Raw genomic sequence first — 18783 nt, forward strand, 5'->3', positions numbered from 1 at the left:
AGTAGCAATGAATTGTGTAAGGTTTGACTTAATCTTTAAGTGAAAATAAGAAGAAACCATTTATCACATGCTGAGGAAAGAGTTGAAAGTCAGTTTGAACATCACAGAAATCTTTTTGTCAAAGTTGTCTAATGACCAGGTGCAAGAATGTTGTGATTAACTGTGTAATACTTCAAGAAAAAATCAAAGTGTTAATTCATTACTTGCTGTGTAGTTTTAAGTATAAAAATAAAGACTTGCTGGGTTGCAGCAGTTAGAAGACAGCAGAGAGAGAGCAAAGAGAAGAGCAAAGGACAGCAGTAGCAGGAGGAAAAGTGGAAAAAGCTGGACAGCCCAGCAAGCTGAAAGACTCTCGGTTGTATACCTTTCTTCTTCACTGCCGATTCAGCGTATCCTCTCGGTTCCCACAACCCCCACGGAGAGCGGGTCTCCCCGCAATATACTGATAAAGATCAAAGAAAAAATCTATAGCTTTTAGTATAAATTAGATTTGACCATGAAGAAAACATAAATTCCCACAACTGAACCAATAAACAGCATCATGATAAATGGCAAAGAAATTAAAGCTGCCATGGACTCCATTCTACTTGAATCAACAATCAACATCCATGGAAGGCGAAATCAAAGAAACAAACCACATATTGCATAGGGGAAATCTGATACAAAAAAACCTCTTTAATGTTTGAAAAGCAACTATGCAACTTTGATAACTAAGGTTCTCCTATCATCAAATCTGGACACTACCTTCAAACTGAATCCTTAAACACACTGGCTTCCTCTATGAATATTGCTCAGAAACACTATTATCTGTAGCTTATGTAACAACTTTTTTTTTTTTTTTTAACATTTATCATGCTTTGACTCTCAAACAACTGGGATTGTCAGTTTTCCATATAAGAAGCAAAACATTCCTTAAATGAAAGTACATTTTGACACTCCTCTTAGTCAAAGCGCTTCAATTGTTGGTAGGTGTTGTTGAATCAGTTCTGACTCACAGTTGATCTTATACACTACAGAACAAACGCTGACCATTCCTGTATCATCCTCCCAATTATTCTTAAGTTTAAGCCCATTGCTGTGCCAATCCATCTCATTGGGGGTATTCCTTTTTGTCACTGACCCTCCACTTTACCTAGCACAATATACTTCATTAGGACTGATCCTTCCTGATAACAAGTCAGAAGTATGAGAGACGAAGTCTTGCCATCCTGTATTTCTTCCAAAACATATTTGTTTGTTCTTCTAATAGTCCCTAGTACTTTTTTTTAAGGTTTTATTGTGAATTGAGTGAACTTACATGGAAAAGCATGAATTTTGCACTTAACCTATGGTATTTTGTTTCATTGCAATGATTACAATCCCTTCAATGCATCTTCATTTAAGAATATTTGCTTCTATTCCCTCTGCTTTTTTTTTTTTTTTTACGTACACAAAAACACGCAGGAATATATAATCATTTAAACAACCAAAGGACACCTTTTGCAAGCCATCCTCCTGGTCACCAGCAAACAGCCTTTCTCTTTCCATGATTCTAAAGTCCTCAGCTGCTCGGTCTCTCCATGCCACACCTCTGCCTCCGTCTTTGGTGTCACTGCTTCTCTGCTTAGCTTCCCATGTTCCGCTCATACTCTTCTCTCTTGATGGTCCTAGGGTCCTTTGTTCTGAAATAGTCCATAGTACTTTTAATAATCTTTTCCAACTCCATACTCAAATGCATTAGATAACAACAACAACATACAGAGCAAAACCCATATTCCTCTACCATAGTTTCAAGGTCCCTGCTAATATCTTCATCAGTCTCCTCATCACTAACTCTATTTTTTTATCCTGGAAGGTTTCTCACTCTTCTTTGAACATACCAAGGTTATTCTTACTTCAAGGCACTTGTTTCTTCTCCTGATGCATTCTTTCCCCATATGGTCAGATAGCTTCCTCTTATTCTTCTTTCTGGTCTCATATGTCACCTTCTCCAAAAACTCAACCAACCATCCTGTTTAACCTCCTGATATATCAATTTCTATCCTATTAGGTTTTTAGTACTCTGAGTCACTATTTTTGGTTTGGTTTGGTTTCTTTGTTTTTTTTGTAAATAGAACTTATCAACTTGAATTGTGTCACATATTTACTTGTTTAGTGACCTATTGTCATTTATCCAATTAAAACATATGAAAGTAAATATCTGTTTACTTTGATTAATCTACTTTCAAAACCTAAAATAATGCCAGATACATAGTTGTCATTTAACAAATATTTGTAGTAAAGATACACAAATTTTTGGATTAATTAATTAAATGAGATTCAGTACAGTGCATGAGCTCTAATTTTGTGTATAGGTTATTTCTAACTGCTTGATTATCTTCATTTTCTGAGCTTCAATGTTATCATCCTATCTGGCATCTCAGTAATTCTTTTGCTGTGTACAATCCAAATTGGTCAATATGTGAGCCTTGGCTTTGCTCTGGTCTATTCCTCTACATCTATTGAATACACACCCTGGAAGATTTTTAATAATTAAGTTTTTATATTAACCTGAATCTGTATGTCTTGAGAGAAATTGGATGAATTCCTTAATATAGTTCTGCTTTTTTTCCCAATTTAAATTCTTCTTAATGAACCAAATGTGCCCTATATCCTAAGCTGATTCTAAGAAGCTAAATAAACTACTATTTTAAAAGATACATAATCTTAAAGCTAAGGTCCTAGATTAATTAATGTGAATTCAATATTCATTCAATAACAACAACAAAAAAAGTACACTGAGCATGTATGATGAAACAGTTATTTATGCCAATCAGAGAGCTCAATACTTCATAAACAATAAATATTGTTGCTTTTGTTTAAGTGCCATCGAGTCAGTTCTGACTCATAGCAAACCTGAATAGGTTTCTGAGGAGCAGCTAGTGAATTTTGAACCACTCACCTTGTGGTTGTAACCAACCTGGCAGTCCAGTGTTTTATCCAACAGTACCTCACCAGGATTCCAAATAAACTACATATCTCTTCAAAAATTGTATGTTCATATTTGTTGTTGTTATTATTATGTGCCATGGAGTTGGTTCTGACTCATGGCGACCCTGTACAGGGTTTCCGAGGCGGTAAATCTTTACGGGAGCAGAAAGCCTCATCTTTCTCCCATGGATCAGCTGGTAGTTTCGAACTGCTTACCTTGCGATTCACAGCCCAATTCATAACCACTATGCTACCAGAGCTCCTTTTACATTAACTTTTATTATAATTTTAGAGTTATTTGCAGAACAGTTAAATTTAAAAGAAGACATAATTGATAACTATTGGAAGAACTCCCCAAAATATGAGACATTTGATAGATTCTATCTAATTTTTCAGGAAAAAAAAATGTGAATTTACAAAACTATTTTTCTCAATAAAAGGAAAAGCATTCTACCATTCAGAGTTTTCTCAGAGGTATACTAGAAAGTTCCACTAGGTGGAATATTTTTTAAATCTTTTAAATGAAAAACAATCCATACCAAAACTGCCATTAAACTGACTTTCTAAAGGGTGATTTTGGAAGTATTTTTGACAAGTCTGACAGAAAAAATTGCTCAGTAATGCCTTTCACAACTCATCATTAGACAGAAAAGTCTGTGGAACAAAAAAATGGAAGTCATAATGTCAAGTTTCTAAATATTTTATCTGTTGTGGTATGTTGTTATTTCCTGAAAGGAACAATGCATTTTAGGTTGCTGAAAAGATCATATTTTTCACTAAATAATGTATTACTATGACCATTTCTGGAGTTCTGGTGTGACACTGTAGGATAAGCACTGGACTGCTAACTGACAAGTTGGTGGTTCAAGATCCACCAGCTACTCCTCTAAAACACGATACAGAGTCACTGTAAGTTTAAAGCAACTCAGGAGCACTTAACAACAGCAATAATCATGACCATGTCTACAGAACTCCGATGGCCTGTAGTTAAGCACTCAGCTGTAACTGAACCCAGGAGCCACTCCAGAGGGAAGAGACATGGCAGTCTATTTCTATAAAGATCATGACTTCAAAACTATGGGCTAGTCCTATTCAGTTCTATATGATTTCTACATGAGTCTTGCTTGACTCTGTCAAAAGAGTCGAAATCGACTCAACAAGAGTCACTATATGACCATTTTTGTTCTGCTTCTTCCCTCAGCCCAGAGTACCCTCCCCATCCTTTGTCTAAATATTTCCTCATCTCCTGTAACTCGGAAGAAACATTACTTTCTCTCTACTATGAAATCTTTCTTGATTGTCCTTCTCAACTTATTTATCATGTGGATATAACTCGATTTCCTTTGTACCCAGTAAATGTATACTTTAGTACATATTTTCCTATATTGCACTTTATATTCTGCCAGGAAAGACCTCTTGATGCCCAATTCTTTAGAAAAAAAATTTAAATTATATACATACACGAGATATTGCAGAGAAAGATGAGGCTTTCTGCTCCTGAAAAGATTTAAAATCTCAATAACCCTATACATAGCCGCTATGAGTTGTAATTGACTCGAAGGCATTTAACAACAACAAAGGAGATGTTATTTTTAGACTGCTGCAATTATGTGACACTTCCATATCGGTATCCCTTTGGGATACTTCCCAGTTGCTTTATCCTACAGTGAAATAGACACAGAAGTGAACCTAAAAAGGCTTTTGCTTCTGTAAGAAAAGTGCGACATTATGACATTTGGTCAGCAGAGGGCACCACTGGCTCATAGCTGAGTCTCCATATTTCAGACATTCTATTACTTGATGCATATTTAGCTTTTTGTTGCTGTTGTTAGGTGCCATAGAGTCTATACCGACTCATAGCGATCTATGAACAGCAGAATGAAACACTGTCCAATCCTGGGCCAGTCTCACTCTTTGAAAATGTATTCATTGAATGCCTACAATGTTTCAAGAAGATTCTTGGTCCTGGGGAATATAATAATTAAAAAAAAAAGATATGTAAGGAACATTTCCTTTAGTGAGTTTGTTTTCATTTGATGCAAAAACAATAGGTTGATAAGAACTAAATCTTGTCATCCTTAGAATCGAAACTTGTCCTGATTATTTCCAGTATGTGAAACCAGGTTAGTTATAACTTCTACTTCAGTTACTTCAACAACAAATATTTATTAAAAGACAACACTGTGTGCCATAATTGGATCAGGTTTTCAATAGTGAACTAGACAAGGCAAACTAATATTTCATGAACAATACAGTAGGAAACACAAAATTAATTTTAAAAGTGCCCAGTAGCGATCAATGATATAAGATAATTAATCAAAAATTATATCCAAGCACACAACAAGATGAATCAAGTATTTATTTTAAGAATATAGAACATTGTTCTAAAGAAAGAAAAATTATACCAAAAATAAAAGAATTAGTCCTGGAGCAGCCATCTTGGGTAAGACAGTGCAGGGGAAGGATCAGATCAGAGCAGCCAGGGACTGACGCCTGACCGATCCTCAGAGATAAAGGTGTGGACATTGTTTTCTGTGTCTGTGTAACTCTTCATTAGTCTCTTGCTGTCTGTGTACCTCCATTCTAATGACTACAGGGGGGTGATTGAATGAGTGGACACCTCCCCCCCACACCCTCAGAGGGTCTATTACACATGCACACAGACCTGCTCAAAATTTAAAGGAACACTTTCCACTTAAAACCAAACGGCAGCACAAAACAGCCACAGCTGGCCCTGAACTGTTTATCACTAGGAAAAAGGCCTGAATGTGGGTTGTGGAGCAGGAGAGGGACAGACTAAAAGAAAATAGGTCAAAAAATAAATCCAGAGTTACGTGATAACAACCAACAGTGGCATCTTGAAATTTCTCAGGTGACCTTGAAGGCAAGAAGCCAAGAAAGGAACATTAAAGTCATACTCATATTTGGCTACAGCTTTTTTTTTTTTTTTCTCTTCTCTCTTTTCTGTGATTTTAGACTACAGTATCCAATCTGTCTTTTTTGCTGTTGCTGTTCTGTTTTTTGATCCCCTCTTTACCTTTAGGGGGCTCTTTCTCTCCCTCTATTACCTAAGAAGAGACAGCAATTGCAGTCATATAATCAAGTTACAATCACACCCTATAAAATCTTAGCATCTAGGCAAGAACCAATACCTGCTGCCATACACCAGGTAGGCAGCCAACACCTACAATAGGTACTCTGAGTTGCATAATAAGAAGAGTGAAAAGGGAAGGCCATCTCCTGATCACATATATCTGGAGGCAATCAGAAACCATACTCAAGTGCCAAAACACACATTCATCTTAACTATTAAGATCAGAGCCAACTATTGAATATGGTCAAGAAGCAGATGACCCTCTCTGTACATGTCCAGAAAAAAAAGATAAAGTGACAGACAAAGTAGATGGAGGTAGACCTTGACTTCATAGTGGAAGGAGGGAAATGCCTAAGGAATTCAGAAAAATGTTAATGAAATGTATCAAAACACTTTACATAGTAGTTGAGAAAAATAAGGAAGAAGTCAGGAAAACACTACATGAACAATCAAATAAGATATATACAGCATTGGAAACAATTAAAAACATGAAAAAGAGGTCAAATGATTAATAATAGAATATCAGAAATAGACAATACACTGAAAGGGCAAAGGAGTAGATTTGAAGAGATTTAAGCCAGAACTAGTGAGTTGGAAGACAAATCTCTCAATATCACTAAGATAGAAAAGCAAGCAGAAAAAATAATTTAAAAATCTGAAGAAGGTCTCAGATTCATGTTGGACAACATGAAGAATTGTTGGCATTCTAGAACAGGAAGAATTATACAAATCCACAAAGGAGCTAGTTGAAGAACTATTGGAAGAAAATTTCCCTAACATCCTGAAAAGCTAAATGATAAGCATTCAAGAAGCTCAATGAACACCAGGAAAGATAGACCCCCAAATGAAAATTATTAAGACATGTACAATCAAGCTCTCCAAAATCAAAGATAAGGAGATAATCATGTTAGCAGCTAGGGAAAAGAGAAGTGTTAAACAAAGACAAGCAAATCAGATTAAGCTCTGATTTCTCAGCAGAAACTATGCAGGGAATTAGGCAATGGGAAGACATATATAATACCATGAAATTATATAAAATATCATGAAAGAAAACAATGTACCCAGCAAAGTTGTCAATCAAATACAATGGTGTAATCAAAACATTCCAGAATAAACAGAATCTAAGGGATTTTGTCAAAGCCAACCCTGTGCTGCAAAATATCCTAAAGGGAATTCTGTGGACTGAGAACAAGCAAATTGCTTGCCCAGGAGACATCAAGGCAAGTGGTTGGGTTTCCTCAAGGCAAACTTCCTTCTAAGACTAAGACTCAGTGGGAATGCAGGCTCTGATTGGTGACCACGTCCGTCACTGATTAGAGGAATGAAGCTGTGAGCTAAGCCCTACAACATTCAATAGACTCCTGTGAACCTGAGTGGAGACCTGGTTGGCCAGCAGTGTGGCAAGACCTAGGGACTCTTGGGCCCAGAGTCAGTGATATAGCCACAGACGACTGGAATGGAGAGTGAAGCATCCAGCTGATAAGACGAGAGGGCATATGCATTAGAACACCCACACTTGCAGATAATACCCACTTGACCTGGCTTCAATGACTACATGATCAGAGCTCAACTAGAAGAAGAAAGAAGAGGAAAAGAAGAGTAATCTGATACAATTTGATGAATTTGGCCTACACCTATGGATGCAGTAGCTCAGAAGAGGGAACAAATCTTTACAGCGAGGATCATTCCCACCCCTTCCATATACAGAGTAAACAGGGATGGGCAACTTGGACATTGGTACCCAAAATGGGGGTGGGGGGCACAAAGGCAAGAAGTGACTGGCTTACAAGCATTCAAGAGGGAATCTAGATCCAGAAAGCGTGGAAGAAGGTAGAATCTCCACTGAGTAGTATCCAGTCTGTGTAGATGGGGCTAATGAAAGGAGATGCAGATAGGTCTCTTGTAATACAATAGTGAATAGTTGTTATCAGGACTGATTGTGAGGTTTGGAAATGTAAAGGTAGACATTTTGTAGCAAAAGGCAGGAGTGATTAACTTTGCAGTCTAGGAGCAGAGGTCCCTGGGACCATCAAGGGAGAAGAGCAGAAAGCATAACCCTACCTAGAAAAGTAGTGATGCCAGAGATGGAGTGGCTGGGGACTTTAGACCCAGAGAGGGAGAGGGGCTGTGTGCTGATGACTGGGAGGCAGGCTTGCAGGGTATACCCTTTGGTTGGTTGATGATGCATGGAGGGGATTGTAACCATGACAAGGAAACTATATACGATAGGATGAATGTTAAACTAATGTTCTCCCATGTAAACTATCACATAATTCACAATAAAACATGTAAAAAATAAGTAAATAAATAAAATGGCATATTGCAGATCTGTTGCTAATGGCATCACTAAAGATTTTACCTTGAGGATTCAGATATTCCTGGTCCAAGTCCTTGTCTTTTACAAATCACCTCATATGCATGCAAAAGTTGGACAATGAAAATAAAAGACTAACTAAGAATTGGTTCATTGATATTATGGTGTTGAAAAGAACATTGAGTATACCTTGACTGTTAGGAGAATGAACAAATCTGTCTTGGAAGAAGTTCAGCCAGATAGCCCCTTAGAAGCAAGGATGGTGGGACTTAGTCTCACTTACTTTGGACGTGGTATCTGGAGCATTCAGTGCCTGGAGAAGGACAGCATGCTTGGTAAAGTAAACAGTCAACAAAATTAGAGGAAAACCTCTGTGGTACCAGAAATTTACTTGATATAACATGTCTAAAGTCTTAACTCCCACCAATTAGTGTACAGAACTCTACACTAGGATTAGTTTGTTTTGATATCCCACCTGATTTAAAAAGGAGTCATTACAGAAAAAGAATAGACGATCCCAAAACCATCAATAAAGACAAACCATTATCAGATAGCATGAGCTCCATACCTGGAAAAGCAATGATGACAGAGGTGATGACATGGAAAGACAGACAGCTGTGGGAGTGCTGACTCATAGACTGAATAAAGCAGAAATTGGAAAGCAGAGGTTGGCTGGCAGAATGTGCCCTTTGGGCATTTAAAGACTGGATAAAGAAGTTTTGTAACACTTATCTGAGCAGGGTAAAGGCCAAGGGGCCACATGGCTGAGAGACCGAAGTCAAGAGCAAGGCATGCCTTCAGTATAGCAGAGAAGAGACATTCCTGCCTGGATAACTGCTATTGTATCTTGAGTTGTTTCTGATCCTGAATTGTACCTGTTCAATTCCCAAATAAGACCATGATCATGAGTTGTGTCTATGAGTTCTGTGTGGCCTTTGCAATGGATCCTCCAATCCAGATGTGAAGCAGAGAGTGCTGTGGGAAGGATAGTTGGTGTCAGAAGAAGGCAAAGAAGATTGAAGGGTGGAATCATGTCTGACCTCTACCTCATGGGAATTGGTCTTGGATTGATTTTGATTCTTCTTCCCCCTTGTGAAGGCAGAGGAAGTCAAACATGACCTACAATGCTGTTTTTTTCAAGCTTGAATGAGATGGACTGGCACACTGACCCCCATAAGGGATTCAAACATAGCTACAGTTGTGAGGATGGTGCAGGACTAGGCCAACATTTCATTCTGTTACACATAAGGCTGATATGAATGAGAACTAACTCAATGACACCATGATCCAGAAGAGTAAAATTCAATACAAGATGTGAGGAGAGGCTGAAAAAGAAAAACAGGCAGAGTATAATACTTGCTAGTATTTCTTGTCTATTCAGCAGTTCTTTCTCATTCTATCTCTTGTTAATTTATTCTTCTTTTCTGAAACACAAAGAAAACAAAAAAATTCAAAATGGAGCAATAAACAAAATCTTGATTGTTATTGTTGTTAAGTGCCGTGGGGTCAGTTCCAACACATGGTGACCTTGAATAGGTATCCTGAGGATTTAAATCTTCATGGGAGCATAAAGCCTCATCTCAGAGCCATTGGCAGGCTTGAAATGTGGACCACATGAGTCGTAGCTCAGTGCTTATTGTATGGAACCACAATGCTCCAAAACATCCTGATAAGTGAATAAAATATTGAAGAGCCAATGAGATGTTCCTGTGATTCCAGCCTGGCTAAACAGAGCTCTGTAGAGCCCTTAATGACACTGATTGGTTCATGGATGCTCATGTGATCAAACCAGACTAACTTGTCTTTTCATAAACTTGACCTTGAAGACCATTTGTAAAGACAATCCTTCCACTGTGGATAACCTTTAAACTTGTGAGATATGAGTGTAGAGCTCCTGGTAGTCATTTTGTGAGCCCCTTTAACACAAGAGAAACAGAACCTGAAGGAGTTCCAAAGTCTAGCCATGCCTGAAGTCAGACATATCCCATGACTTCAAGGACAATTTTGTGTGAGCTTATTTTAATTCCTCTCCTGAAAACAATTCTGACTTATACAGAGTATATCAGCAATATTACAATCAATTGTGGTTATACAAACTTTTTCTTCAACAAACCATCTTTAATTTCAAGCTTGACTATTTTATTGAGAAAATAGTTTGCTTATTTCTGCATTAATAGGCAAATAGATAATTAAATCTGTTTTGTTTTTGTTTTTCCCCCCCTTGGAACTGTTGGTATGTAGAACTAGGATACTTTAGAAGTATAAAAAAGAAAACACAAGTTCATGAAACATTAAACTACTGAGTTTCTGTAATTACACAAGAAACACATGCTTTGTGTTAAATTTAAGATCATGAATTACACATACACATAAAAATAAATTCAGGAAAGGAAAAGTGGATTAGTGAGTGGAGAAAAAGAATAGTTAAACTTAAAACTTGTAACATGTACCCATTAACAATTTGGGATAGTATACTTTCATTCATAAGTATATCTAAACAGTATACAAAATGAAAGAAAATTTATGAAAGTTTAGCTCCCAGCATAAAGCTGCTGGAATTGAAGAGTTCATTTTTTAATGTTTGATTTGAAAATCTTGGTTATAGCAGTAACAAGATAAGATGAAAATTTAAATTTTCAGGAAACATGAGAAATGCACATTTTAATTGATTTCCCCATGAATAAAGTGTTATGGAGTCCCCACTGGAAGGGAAGCAGCATTGTGTTATAGGCTGAAATTTACTTGGGAAGATTTGGGAGAAAGTCTTAATGTTCTTCTCTTTTTTCTAATTTTGTTCTCCATTTGCATTAAGAATCTTCCCTACTGTCTCACTATGTGCCACAAAGACTCATAGCACATTTGTTTTATCTTTATAACAATCAGTTAATTATAAAGAAAACCAAGTTAATGGGCTTTATATGAGTGAAGATGAGAATTAATAGCTTAATAAAGACAGCTCTCCCAAGGATAAGCTGCCAGGTAACTGGGCTTGGGTTTGCATTTAAGTGCAGTTTGCAAAATTTTCCATTTAAGAAATCTCAGCAAGTTAAATTACAAATTAAATCTCTTTTCCCTACACCAACCAAGAGTAACCAGGCTTTACACCTAATGTACATGTAGCCCTTAACAACTTCATTTTCAACTTTTAAGACAAATAAAGAAGGTTTAAAATGTTATTTCCAGCTTTAATAATGTTGTAATGAATAACTAACAGTATTCTCTCTCGGAGAGATTTAGATCCTCACACATGGCTCCCATTTGGTGTCTAATGCTTTTTCCAGAACATAATAAACATAAAAATGAATAGGGTTTGCTAATAAAAGTGCATCAGGGAGAAAGTAGCATTAACAATTAAATCTTTAAAGGGAGAAAGTTACCATGTTCTGGTATGAGAGTCTCCAATATTTTTCCTAGCAATAAATATTTTTTTCTGAGGTCAGCTACAGGGAAGAATAGAAATGAATACAATTATTTGTTGGTTTGTATCTTTTAGAATAACAATAAGAATAAATGATTTAACACTGATATTGAAAAATGAAACAAAGTAGGAATAAATGGGTCATCACTGAGAATTGAATATAATTCATTTTTTAATGTTTTGTATTTGAAGATGGCATTATTGTTCTATTAGCAAACTATCAATAGATACCTTTATTTAAAAGAAAAAGACAATTTGAAGACATATATTAAAAAGTATACTACTTATCATGGATTGAATTATATAATCTGAAAATATATATAAATTTAAATAGGTTTTGAATCCCAGTATTATGTGGTTTTCCTCCATGTTGAGATCTGCCTCCAATTTACAATGCATTGTAAATTCTAACCTTTACATGTTAATCAGGAGTCTTGTTGTAGAACTGCAGTATGCACACTGGACTGCTAAGCATAAGGTCAGCAGTTCAAACACATCAGTTGCTCCTTGGAAAGCCCATACAGGGTTGCTATGAATCAGAACTGACTTTAACACACTTAACAAGAACAACATATGCTATATTGTGGGGGGTATCTTGCAAGATGATGTGACTAAAGTCACACCTTTACTCAAGTCACAGCCTTACTTAGTTCACTTTTACTTAAGCCCTGTGCTCCAGATAATGGAAATGGTTAAGAAAACTTTTTATGTATTTGTATTCCTGGAAATTTTCAATAAGCCTAGCTTCTCTTTGCATATTCTAGATAGGACCCAGGTCCATATATCCTCATGACTCCCATAAGACTTGGAAATGATTCCCTAGTAAAAAGACTTAAAATACTTACTAAAAAAAATTTTTTTAAAGACACAGCATTCAATATAGGCTGCACCTCAATGTAAAGAAAGCAAAAATCGTCACCACTGGACCAATAAATAACATCACGGTAAGTGGAGAAAAGATTGAAGTTGTCAAAGACTTCATTTTGCTTGCATCCACCATCAAAACTCATGGAGGCAGCAGAAAAGTAATCAACATATTGCATTAGGCAAATCTGCTACAAAATATCTCTTTAAAGTATTCAAGAACAAAGATATCAGTTTGAGGACTAAGGTGCACCTGACCCAGGCCATCCTATTTCCAATAGCCTCATATGCATGTGAAAGTTGGACAACAAATAAAGAAGACTGTAGAAGATTTGATGCATTTGAGTTATGGTGTTGGAGAAGAATATTGAAAATACCTTGTCTTGCCAGAGGAACAAACCAATATGTGTTGGAAGAAGTGCAGCCAGAACGCTCCTTAGAAGCCAGGACGGCCATACTTTGTCTCTATTTCTTTTGACATATCAGAAGGGACCATTCCCTAGAAAAGGATATCATGCTTGGTGGTGTGGAGGGTCAGTGAAAAAGAGGAAGACCCCCAACAAGATGGATTGGCATAGTAGCAGCAGCAGCAATGGGTTCTAGTGTAACAATGATTGTAAGGATGGCACATATTTGGCAGTGGTTCATTTTGTTGTGCATAGTGTTGCTATGATTCGGAACCAACTCAATGGCACTAACAACATAAAGTCTTGGTTCCCTTTAAGACATATATACTTAATAAATGCTCCTCTTACTGCAATAGCATTCATAAAATTATTTTCTTCATTATTTTTGGTACAGTTTTATGTTTCAAAAGAAATATTTGCAATTTGAAGTCTTGGTTTTGAATCTTAGAACTGACACATACTTAATATCTTAACTCACTGAACTTTGTTTGCTACTTATGAGGGTAAGTTGCAAGGAATTGTTCAAGTTCACACATGCATGAATTTATCCCTAACAAAACATGTTTAAACATTTATTTGTAATCGGTGAATGACTGAAGGCAAGTTCCTTCATGAATACACTTGTTTTAGTCTCTTTAGACTGTCTTTCAAAAAATGATTAACTGAAAGATGCTTTTTATGCCAAGGGTGGGGTGGAATGATTTTGATACCAGAATTAGAATCGAATCCAACAAAACTCAAGTGGATATCTTTCCAAAACATTGAAGCTTGCAATACACTTACTGTAATGGTGATGGTTTTGTGCTATGGAGTCAGTTTTAACTCATAGTGACCCTGTATAGGTTTTCCAAGACAGTAACTCTTTACAGAAGTAGAAAGCCTCATCTATGTCCCACAGAGTGGCTGCTGGTTTTGAACAACTACCTTGAGGTTAGCAGCCCAACTCATAACCATTGTGCTACCAGAGCTCCTTTTACTAGAATAATTACCAATATAAAATAGTTTTAGATGGATCAAATATTTTCAGGAAGCTAGGGAAGATCTCAAATATGAACTAAGAAAAGGAAGACTATCAACATTGATGAGTGAAGAAACTGGATGAAGTCCAGAAACTAGAAAAAAGAAGACAGTAGAATTGTCATTGTTGAAATAACTACTGAAGGTAAGGTTTCACAAGGTTTGGCATATTCAATTTTAAGCAAACATCTTGGTATCAGCAAGTTTTCAGATCAATGCTTGTTAAATGCATTGGGCAAACATAGCTAGCTGAAAAAACATGAACTTCCCATCGTCTTTTAAGCAAGACCAAAGTTAATGAAGACAATTTTATGGACCAAATCATATCTAGGGACAAGTCTTGGATTTACCAGTACAATCCAGACAGCAAGTTCAGGACTTGAGGTAAGCAGCCCAACGCCGACTAGATCCACAGCACCACCAGGCCTTCTTTATCATGGGTAGAGAAAAAGAGGAAGACCCCCAACGAGATGGATTGGCCAAGTGGCAGCATTGATGGACTCAAGTGTGGCAACAGTAATGAGGTTGGCCCAGGATCGGGCAGTGTTTCATTCTGCTGTGTTTAAGGTCACTATGGGTCAGTACCAACTCGATGGTACCTAACAACAACAACAAAATATAGGTCCTTTAATATTCAGGCTACTTAACATTTAAACCACTACTCTCATCTGTCAGTTTGTAGGGCAGTGGTTACTAGCATGTTACTATGATGCTGGAAACTATGCCACTGGTATTTTGAATACCAGAATTGTCACCCAAGGTGGACAGGTTTCAACTGAGCTTCCAGTCTAAGACAGATTAAAAAAATGGAGAGAAATTTACTTCTGAATGTTTAGTCACTGAAAGTCTAATGAATAACAGTGTAACTCTGTAAGAAAGTACCAGAATATTGAATATTGGAATTTGATGAATAACACCAGAATATTGTCAAGTATAGTGCCAGGAGATGAGCACCTCAAGTGGGAAAGCACTCAAAATACATCTGGGAAAGAGCTGCATCTTCAAAGTAGAGTTGACCAGGATGACCTGAATGGAGCAGAGCTTTTGGGACCTTCATTTGCTAATGGTGCCCAACTCAAAATGAGGAGAAACAACTGCAAACATCCAGTAATAATCAGAACATGGAATGCACAAAGTATTAACCTAGGAAAATTGGATGTTGTCAGAAATGAAATGGAATGCATCAACATTGATCTTCTAGGCATTAGTGAGCTGAAAGGTACTAGTATTGGCCACTGTGAATCTGACAATCACATATTTTACTATGCCAGAAATGACAAATTGAGAAGAATGGATTTATACTAATCATCAAAAAACATTTCAAGATCTATTTTGAAGTACAATGATGTCTGTGGTAAGGTAATGTCCATATAACAACAAGGAAGACTTCAAATTTATATGCCAACCATTAAAGTTAGTGATGATGAAATTCTTGATTCTGAAATTGATCAAACATGCTTAATCAAGATATAATAATAATTACTGGTGATTGGAATGCAAAGATTGAAAACAAAGAGGAAGATCAGTAGTTGGAAAATATGGCCTTGGTGAAAGAAATGATGCTTGAGATTGCATAAGAAAATTTTATAAGGCCAATTGCAAATATTTTTTATAAACAGCATAAAAGATGACTAGGCACATGGACCTCACCAGAAGGAATACGTAGAAATCAAACTGACTACATCTGAGGATATGAAACAAGACGGTGGAAAAGCTCCATCTCATCAGCCAAAACAAGACTAGGGACAGACCGTGTAACAGACCATCAATTGCTTATATGAAATTTCAGGCTGAAGCTGGAGAAAATCAGAGCAAGTCCAAGTCCACAAGAGTTAAAATATGACCTTGAATGTATCCCACCTGAATTTAGAGATCATCTGAAGAACAGATTTGTTGCATTTGACATTAATGAAATAAGACCATTAAAGTTGTGGAATGACATCAAGAGCATCATACAGAAGAAAGCAAAAAAGTCATTAAGAAGGCAAGAAAGAAGGAAAAGATCAAAAGAGATGTCAGAAGAGACTCTGAAACTTGCTCCCCAGTATACAGATGCTAAAGCAAAAGGAAGAAATGAAGAGGTAAAAGAGCTGAAAAGAGAGCTTCAAAGGGAAGCTCAGGAAGTCAAAATCAAATACTAAAACGAAATATGCAAAGGTCTGGAGTAAGAAAACCAAAAGGGACATGCTTAGCAATACTTAAAACTGAGGGAACTGAAGAATAAATTTAAACTTTAATTTGCAATACTAAAGGATTCTGTGGGCAAATTACTGAATGATGCAGAAAGCACCAAAAGAAGATGGAAAGAATATGTAGAGTCACTGCACCAGAAAGAAATAGCTGATACATAGCTATTTCAAGAGATGGTAGGCATATGATTAAAAGCCTATGGTACTAACAGAAGAACTTGAACATGCACTAAAGGCATTGGCAAAGAACAAGACTCCAAGAATTGAAGGAATGCAAAAAGAAATCTTTCAACAAACTAATGTAGGACTGGAGACACTCATCTATACCAAGAAATGTGAAAGACAGCTACCTGGATAACTGATTGAAAGAGATCCATATTTGTGTCATTCCAAAAAGAGGTGATCCAACTAAATGTAGTTATCATCAGACAATATTAGTAATATCACATGCAAGTAAATTTTTGTTAACGGTAATAAAAAAAATGGTTTCAACAGTACATTAGCAGGGACATGACAGAGGTTCAAGGCAGATTCAGACGAGGACATGAAACAAGGGATATCATTCCTGACATCTGTTGATGACAGAGGATACCAGGAAGATGTTTACCTGTGCTTCATTGAATATGCAAAAGGCTTTTGAATATGTGGATCATTAGAAGCTATGGACAACATTATGGAGAATGAGTATTCTGGAGCACTTAATTGTTCTCACAAGGAAACTATACATAGATCAAGAGGTAATCTTTAGAACAGAACAAATGGGCACTGAATGGTTTAAAATCAGGACAGATTTGCTCAGGGTCGTTTTCTTTCACCATGCTTATTCAGTCTGTAGGCTGAGCAAATAATCCAAGAAACTGGATTATATGAAGAACGGAATTGGAGGAAGACTCATTAACAATTTGTAGGGTGCAGATGATCCAATCTTGCTTGTTGACAGTGAAGAGGACCAGGATTCTCGATGGCTTGACAGTTAAGATGTCGTTATACAGTATATTTGCCATACTGTAGTGGCTTTTGTGTAGGAAAGAAAGACTTCTTCTGAATGGTTAGCCACTGGAAACCAGTGAATAGAAGCTGAACATTTTCAGATACAGTGACAGAAGATTAAAACATGAATAAGTCAGATCTCCCCAGCGATCCAGTAGTGCATCCAAAAGTCTCCAGAATAGGCAGCACAGCACCAGGCTATAAACCACAACCGTGCCATCACTATCTTCTCACCCAACAGCCACTTCTTCCAAGCGGAGTATGCTCAGGAGACCATGAAGAAGGGCTCTACTGTGGTTGGCATTAATGAATGAGACATTGTTGTTTTTGGAGTGGAGAAGAAATCCCTGGCTACACTCCAGGAAGAGAGGACGGTGTGGAAGATCTGTGCTTTGGACGGCCATGTCTGCATGGCGTTCGCAGGCCTCACTGCCGATGCGAGGATTGTTCTCAACAGGGCCCAGGTGGAGTGCCAGACCACCTCTGATTATGGAGGACCCGGCCACTGTGTAATACATCACCCACTGCATCGTCAGTCTGAAGCAGCACTACACGCAGAGCAACGGGCATAGGCCATTTGGAATCTTTGCTCTCATCATGGCCTTCGGTTTTGATGACACAACCAGACTCTACCAGACCGACCCTCCAGGCACCTACCATGCCTGGAAAGCTAACGCTATGGGCCGTGGAGCCAAGACAGGGCAAGAATTCCTGGAGAACTACACCAAGGAAGCCATGGAGCCAGACGACCTGGCCATTAAGTTGGTCATCATGCACGTCTTACGAGTTTGTCTTATTCTGGAAGCTCAGCTGAAATCTACATCACTTACGACCCTGCAGACATTCAAAATACTGATGGCATAGCTTCCAGCAACACAGCAACATGAAAGCTACCACAGTGCGACAAACTGACAGACCAGTAGTGGATAGTGAATGTTTTAACATGAGGAATGGTATTCACCAGGGTTGTATTCTTTCACCATACTTACTAAATCTATATGCTGAGCACATATTCCGAGAATCTAAATTACATGAAGAAAAACATGGCATCAAGATTGAAGGAAGTCATTAACAATCTGAAGGACTGAATATACTTACTGATGAAGATCAGTGACTCCAGATTTCAGTACAGATTGCACCTCAACGTAAAGAAAGCAAAAATCTCCACAACTGGACCAATAAATTACATCATAATAAATGAAGAAAAAATAAAATTTGTTAAAGGCTTCATTTTGCTTGGATCCATAATCAACTCTCATAGAAGCAGCAGTCAAGAAATCAAACTACGTACTGAATTAGGCAAATCTCCTGCATACGAGCTGTTTTAAGTGTTCAATAGCAAAGATAACGGTTTGAGAACTAAAGTGTACCTGACCCAAAGCACGTTATTTTCATATATGCTTTGAATGTGGGACAGTGAATAAGAAGGACTATAGAAGAATTGATGGATTTGAGTTAGGTGTTTGAAAATATTAAAAGTACAGTGGGAAAGTGGCGTTGGGGGTCAGAGTACTGCTTTTGGTGGCAGGTATGGGGAAGGC

At 37.3% G+C, this 18783-nt stretch overlaps 1 pseudogene; it reads left to right on the top strand.

The window, feature by feature from the left end:
* Positions 1-18106, top strand: part of LOC102811199 — a 34170-nt pseudogene extending 16064 nt beyond the window's left edge.
* The last annotated feature ends 677 nt before the right edge of the window (positions 18107-18783 follow it).

The sequence above is a fragment of the Chrysochloris asiatica genome, unplaced genomic scaffold, assembly GCF_000296735.1.
Source record: "Chrysochloris asiatica unplaced genomic scaffold, ChrAsi1.0 scaffold00269, whole genome shotgun sequence".
Taxonomy (NCBI): domain Eukaryota; kingdom Metazoa; phylum Chordata; class Mammalia; order Afrosoricida; family Chrysochloridae; genus Chrysochloris; species Chrysochloris asiatica.